Consider the following 7,208-nt stretch of genomic DNA (forward strand, 5'->3'; position numbering starts at 1 on the left):
AAATGACAAGATTTCCCCTTGTAATGATGAGGTCGGTAATGCTATAAGAGTACTTCTTGACTGAGGGGAGAAAATGTCCACTCTTTGCACTGCATCCAAATCCTATAAAGCAATGAAAACATAAGCAAATGGCAGTGATGTGTGTAATTGTCAAAATGCATACAAATCTAAAATCTAATCCAATCTTTATGTGCAGCAGTGTAACCACAGATTAATTGACTATTGTTGAACATAATGAGACTGTCTCTGAGAGTTATTTGTTATTCTAACATTTTTTGAAATGTTAGAATAACAATTTGAAGTTTTTACAGTGTTGTTATAGAAATGAAAAATATATCTGTATTTTGATGGCAACTTGACACCCACAATTCCAGATTTCCAGTATTAAATTTAAATTAATTGATTTTGGAAAGAGAGTTACAGCAGGAAACGTATTTTTCCATTTTTTTCCTATTTTTTCCTATTGTTCACTGAATGTTTTTTTTTTTTAAATTATTATTATTTTATCTATTTAGCAAAACAAGGGAAGTTGTCTCAAGGCAACAGGACAGACGGCAGGCAGGTAAACCTGGCGTCTTGATCAAATCCCATCCTATAATGACCTGGGGATCAAGAGATGAGACGGGAAGATTTGAAAAAAAAAGTCAAGGAGCAGGTTTTTCATTTGGTGCTGAGAGCCTGGCGTCCTCCACCGATCCCTTTTTCTTACAGAGGAGAAAATTAAGTCCAAAGGCCTTTCCAGGAAAGCATCGCTCCTCTTTAATATTCCCAGACGCCGCGTGGCTTCTTAGCAAGCCGACGTGACATAAGGTCGAGGACCGGCTTCACAATCGACGGCCACATCGAGAGGACAACTGATTTTCATTAAGATGGACTGCGGTGCGCTTGTCTTATTAGCGGGTCATTAGGCTCTCCGTGGCCGACAGATTGGCTGAACAGGAAGCAGGGGAGCAGGCAGAATGTAATTGCACTCGGAGTGACCACACAGGTGCCCGCTCGCCCGGTGCTCCTTGATTGGTTAATTAGTGCGTTGTCAATCAGCCCCCTCTAGCAGCTCACTCTCACCATAGCTAAAAGGTGAAAGTGTTTCTAATGAAGCCTAAAACTTCTCTTTACGCTTGTTGCGGTTCCAATTAAAGTAAATCCTGAACGCACAGAGTGAGGAGCAACACAGGCACATATAGACGATGATTATTGTTCTTTTTTTTGAGTAGGCTTATTATTTTCCCAAAAATTACAGAAATTCATATTGTCAAAAACTGGAAAATTGAGTTGGAGTGGAAAAGGTTATCGGGACTAAACACAAAGAACATCCAATTCACTGAGCCTAAAATGATGTGGGGCTAACAGTGGGTGGCAAAAAATTAACTACAAAGCATCTGTAATCCACTAAAACACTTCAGACTGTAGCTTCCTCGCCACGACAGCAACAGAGGCTGTTTTCTAGTATTTAGAGCCATCTGCAGAACTGATGGATGAATAATGGTTTTCCAGAGCTGCAGTTGAACACAACACAAATCTGCATGATAATTAATGACAATCACAGTTTAAAAGATTCAAAATTGCAAGATGCAAATACAGCCGCAAGCGGCAATGATGGGGGTTCAGGCAAATATCAAGCAGCAGCAGACAAGAAGCACATGAAAGGAAACCAAACAAACACATTGCAACAGTGTCGACCAGTTGTACTTGTCCACTAGTGGATTTGAACCAGGTCTCCAGAGAAGGTGATTGACAGACTGTGCCACTGAATTTTGGAGAAGTTTGGGGGGGAATAGAAAATGTTGTTCATACAGTACAAATTACAGGAAGATATTGAATATCACTGAAGGCTCACCGTTTGACCAAACAGTTACAGACACTCACTTCATAGCTCTGGCGCTGCTGTTGCAAAAATATTTTAAGTTATTTACCTAGTTTTTGAGCTCATGTGGAGCTGATAATAACAAACTGCTGTTTTCTAGGGAATAGTGGCAGCTGATTGGCTGAAAGCTGAATGGTTGGGTCGCAACAGGGGGCATGTCTGTGAATTTGAATGGATAGAAATTTAAAACAGATTTCCTAAGTGAGTTGGTGTTATCAAAGGCATACACACATTGTTGAAAACCTTCAAGCGAGCTATTCAGAAACGAGCCATGAGCTCCTGGCAGCTTGTGAGCGTTGGAGACGCCCGGTTTAAGACCAAGCAATTACCGGCAGTTGAACGCTGCCTGAGAACACTGGCTTCCTTTTTTTCCTTACGCAGCCATAATTGCTGTGTAATTACACCTCCATTGTGATGCTTTCAGCAAAGACAACTCTGCTGCTAATAACATGAAAACTTCAAAGGTGACAAGATGCTGCATTAATATTCATTAGGACGGAGACACAGGAACGACTACTTGTTTGTTTTCAACAACAGTACATTTTGTTTCAATGCCTGATTGCAGATCTGCAGAGAGACACGGGTGTTAAAGACTTGTTTTTGTCATGCAAATCAGTTTTAACCATAAAATCCATAAAAAATGTGCCTAATGGGGGGACATGCCGGGTGTCCCATGGCATGGGAGTCCCCATAATGATGGTGTGCAAGTACAGACACACCTCTTTTTAATCCTGCTCCGCACTGTTGCTGCATGTTTTCCCTGCAGATAAAGAACTTATGCGGTACAGTTAGCGTTCACTGTTGTCTGTCACTGATCTGAACCTCTTTTATTTGAATCATGTGACTCATAGATCATAGACCGATAGGACCAACCTATTCTCATCACAGGCCATCAGACATCAGTGCTGTTTTGTCACAGTTGCAGACAAGGTGCCTGAGCTTCAGGCAACAAAAACCATGTGGTTAGGCTTTAGGAAAGAGAGTTTTTCCTTCCCTGGAGGTTTTTCTCCTTAAATGAGGAGTTTTTCCCTCCTAGCACATTTGGGAAATGTTGAATTGTTGGGTTTCTCTGTAATGTAAAGTTCTGCTGTAAGGACTTTAATGTGTTCAGTGCCATGAAATAACCTGTGTTGTGATTTGGCGCTATATAAATAAAATGAATTGAATTGGAAAGCGAGTGGTTTGTGTTGAATGTTACACGGGGACAAATCGAACAGGGTTCGGCAAAGATCACGGTTTGGGTTCAAACCTAGAAAAAACATCCATGTTTACTTATACTTTCTCTCGGACGAACATCAGTCTCCCCGATGAAAGTCTTGTGTTCGTGCCATCTAACCACCCTCAACCTCTTCCAAACTTTCTACTGCGTCAGATTACCGTCTTTTTTTACATCGGTTGCCATGGTTGCCACACCTTGTGCGTTTTTTGCCTGATGGCAACCGCTTTGACAAAATGGCAGTATTCCACATCCTGAGAATGAGAACGTGTTGCATAAGAAGTCAGACTAATTTCATTCAGGCTCAATTGACTGTCTGCTGTGTAAATGTTGGTGTCTGCATTTCACCAATCCAATTCGGGTTAACGGAAATCTTGTTCTGAATTTTAATTTTGTATTAGTGAACTCGCCTTTAGCCTCCTCTTCCCTGCAGTGAGGAAGAAAAGGCAGCAAGCAGTTCCTTATGACCTGCTAATCCCCTACAGAAGAGGTTTTCTGCACACATGCTGTTACAGATTTAATCTGCCCTCAATATCCTCCTACACACACATAAACGCATCCTAACCTTAATCCTCACCCCTTCTTATGTCACGGGAAAAGGAAACAAAAATCTTGACCCGGATACTCACCAGGGTTTCAGTGAAAAGTGTGAAAGAACACTGATTTATCAATTCATGTTTTGATTTTGATCACCTGTCTATAATTGTAGGTAACACTTGTGCCAGAAAACAGCTCAGACCCCACGAGGCGAAGGTGTGGTGAAGGTGTCCCGTGGAATCAGACACCCAGACTTTAGCAGCGGTTCCTTTTAAGTCCAGTAAATTCAGATCACACTCTTTCTTCCAGCACATCCCAACGATGCTCAATTTAAACTGAGATCTGGGAAATTCGGAGGCCAAGTCGACTCCTTGAATTCTTTGTCATGTTTCTCACATTATTCCTGGACATTATCAAGCTGAAAGAGGCCACTGCCAGGATGGATTACTGTTGTCATGAAGGAGTGCATGTGTCAAAGGAACATGATGCCAGGAGCCAAGGTTTCCCAGCAGAACATTGCCCAGAGCATCACACCGCCTTCTTGCGACAGTGCATCCAGCTGCCAACTCTTCCCTTGGTAAATGACACACTCGGACACACACACACACACACACACACACACACACACACACACACACACACACACACATACACACACACACACACACACACACACACACACACACACACACACACACACACATACATACACACACACACACACACACACACACACACACACACACACACACACACACACACACACACACACACACATACATGTCCACATGAAGTAAAAGAAAATGTGATTCATCAGACCAGGTCACCTTCTTCTCACTGTTAGCCATGGACATGGATCAGCATGGGTTCTGTGATGGATCAGACAGGCATTGCGTCATCAAGAGCCGACTCTCATTACCACAAACCTTTCTGGGGGAGAACAATCCCACATACTGCATTGACAGGAAGTTGAGACTTTTCTCTAAAGTTCAAATTTTAAACTAACCAGTTTGAATGATAACGTTATTGCTGTGTGGTTAGTTGCGCCAATAATCATGTGAAAAACGCTGATGTCCTAAAAAAAAGGTCCTTTACTCTACTTTTTACAAGGGAAGACAACGGGACAACTTGGGTTATAATGTAGCTTGGTCAGTACAGAGCAGGACTGAAAAATATAATATTTCTGTGGTAATTTGCTCACCTAGAGACCCGATAAGGTCAAATTAGATGCCCGCAGAGGAAACCGCTGACCACTGAGTCGGGTTACAGCACCAGCTTGATGCCGGTCTGAAGAGGGACCAAATACCATTTTTGGGGCATTTATAAACTAATTACCTCTGCTGGTTTGCTTTTGTAACGCTATTGTACATTAAAGTCGATGGCGAGGGTCACTTGTTTAAGGAGGCGGAGCTGCAAGCCAAATATTTTGGATGTGTCAGTCTGATCTATCGGTCCAGAACTACGCAGCGCCAGATACAACAAGTGCGGTCTAAAACCTTTCTGTCATTGCCAGCATTGGTGGTTTTTTTTGTATGATTTTGGATACATGATATTCATTGAAAAAAAATTAATAATCACAATTGTAATATTAAGGCCAAGATGGTCAGAAGGTACCCTTAGAAAATGTGCCTCCCATCTTGGATCCAAAAGTCTTCAACAAACAAGCAGAGCCGAAACCAAACCAAACCATTCTGAGCCGGTCTCAGCCGGGCCAACTCTGCTGATGACACCTCCCGCTTGACAGAGACAGACTTTCTTCCAGCAGTGTCGGCCGCATTAATGGTCTGTGTGCACAGGAAATGTGTTTATTTATGAGCTGGACACTGTTAATTACCCATCTGCATGGATAATTATCTCCAACTTCAAAGACGTTTTAACCCCCAGAGACCCCAGAGAGTCTGTGTGCGGCTGAGCCGGACGACGAACTCGGCAAGCCCGAAATATCTGCTGCTAATTAGAGGATAATGATGAGTCATCAGCGAAATATTCACAAGAGACAAGAACTGTCAAAACTGAACCAACAGGGATAATGAAACACAAACAGCAGCCGCAGATTTGAGCAGAGTGTTACAGTACTGACGGAGTGTGACCAGAAATATTCTACAACCACTGATCATCCTGCCGTTCATTAGCATCTGTTTATCTGGAGTTGGCCTTGCAGTTGCACCACGATGTGTGGTTCTTACACCCGACTCCGCACTCTGAGCACGTGTGATCCTCTTGCACATTCAATTCTGCGGCTTGGCAGTTAATCCAGAACAAGCCCAACAAATTAGTGTGCATTTAAAACCCAAAGTAGCAGTTTATGACTCGTGCCATATTTTCCGTTGGAGCCAGGAACCTTCCCAACAAGGAGAGCTGAGTGTTTGCGTTTCACACTCTGGAAACACGGCCCGCTATCTCAGACACGAGGAAACAACAGGTTACTGGAGTCACAGACCGGTCCGGTGGTTTGTGAACGGCCGAATGAAGCCTCGAGTTCAGATTTTGTCCGTCGCCATTTTGATAGTTCCAAATCGTTTGGAGCAGGAAGTTGACCATATTTGGGCCTTCTGGAGAGAGGGGGGCGGTGGATCTGACTCGATCTGATTGAAAACCCGGCGACACTACGTCCCGCCCACCGATAGCAGTAACCTGACTGCACCACAGGCCTGTCAATCAAACAGACACGCCCCCAAAAACATGGCTTTTTGAATCTTATATTCTAATTAATGACGGGATTATTTTCAGATGGACCGCCAGGAAACTAATAAGAAGGAGCGACTTTAGCTAACGAGACCGAGATAACTGATGGACACATTTTATTGACTGAGAATCTTGAGACCAGTTGAATGGGATTCTGTGGAACTGGAGGTTTTTTGGAGCCGACCTCAAGTGGCACTCGGTGGTATTGCAACTTAAGTTAGCTCATGTTAGCTACTTTAGGTACACTCTGCTGAGAGACAATGTTTTAGAATTGCAAACATTATTTTCACCAAAACATTGTGTGACAGCAGCCTGTGAGGGTGTTGTCAGTGTTGCTTCTGAACTATAAACAGAGTAGAACTGCGTGTCTGGAGGAAAAATGACTGTTTATTCTTCAAACAGAAGCTTCAGAGACAGAACCAGTCCAGCAGCCAGGACGGCAGCAGGCGAGCCCACTGTTGATCTCAGCTGTCAATCAGCGGCCACATGGTTGACATCAAAACCTTTAAATCACATTTACAGAGCAATAACTTCCTAAATGACCGCCAGCATATTTATTAGAAGTTTAAATGAGAGTCAATTGGAAGCAGGGATGGTTTGGAGCCAGCATCTGGCAGCTGTTGGTATGACATTTATATATTTGGAAATCATAGAAATATTAACCTCTCTGTGCCTCCAGCATTTGCCTGAGAATTATCGCATTTTAAAGCTTTCTTCCGTATCCAAGCAATCCAGCTTGTGGACAAAACAGCTAATTCAGTGGTTTTAAAGTGGTCACTTTGCCAAAATGTAACTGAATATTGGCTAAAATACAGCATAGCTAATTAAATACCTGACATTTTACTTCCTTTTTAAATACCCCATTTGTCTTTTGGAGTATCCACAATGAAGATTGTTCACATTGAC

The sequence above is a fragment of the Embiotoca jacksoni genome, unplaced genomic scaffold (assembly GCF_022577435.1).
Source record: "Embiotoca jacksoni isolate LCO1_2020_lvr unplaced genomic scaffold, fEmbJac1.0.p SCAF_3, whole genome shotgun sequence".
NCBI lineage: Eukaryota > Metazoa > Chordata > Actinopteri > Embiotocidae > Embiotoca > Embiotoca jacksoni.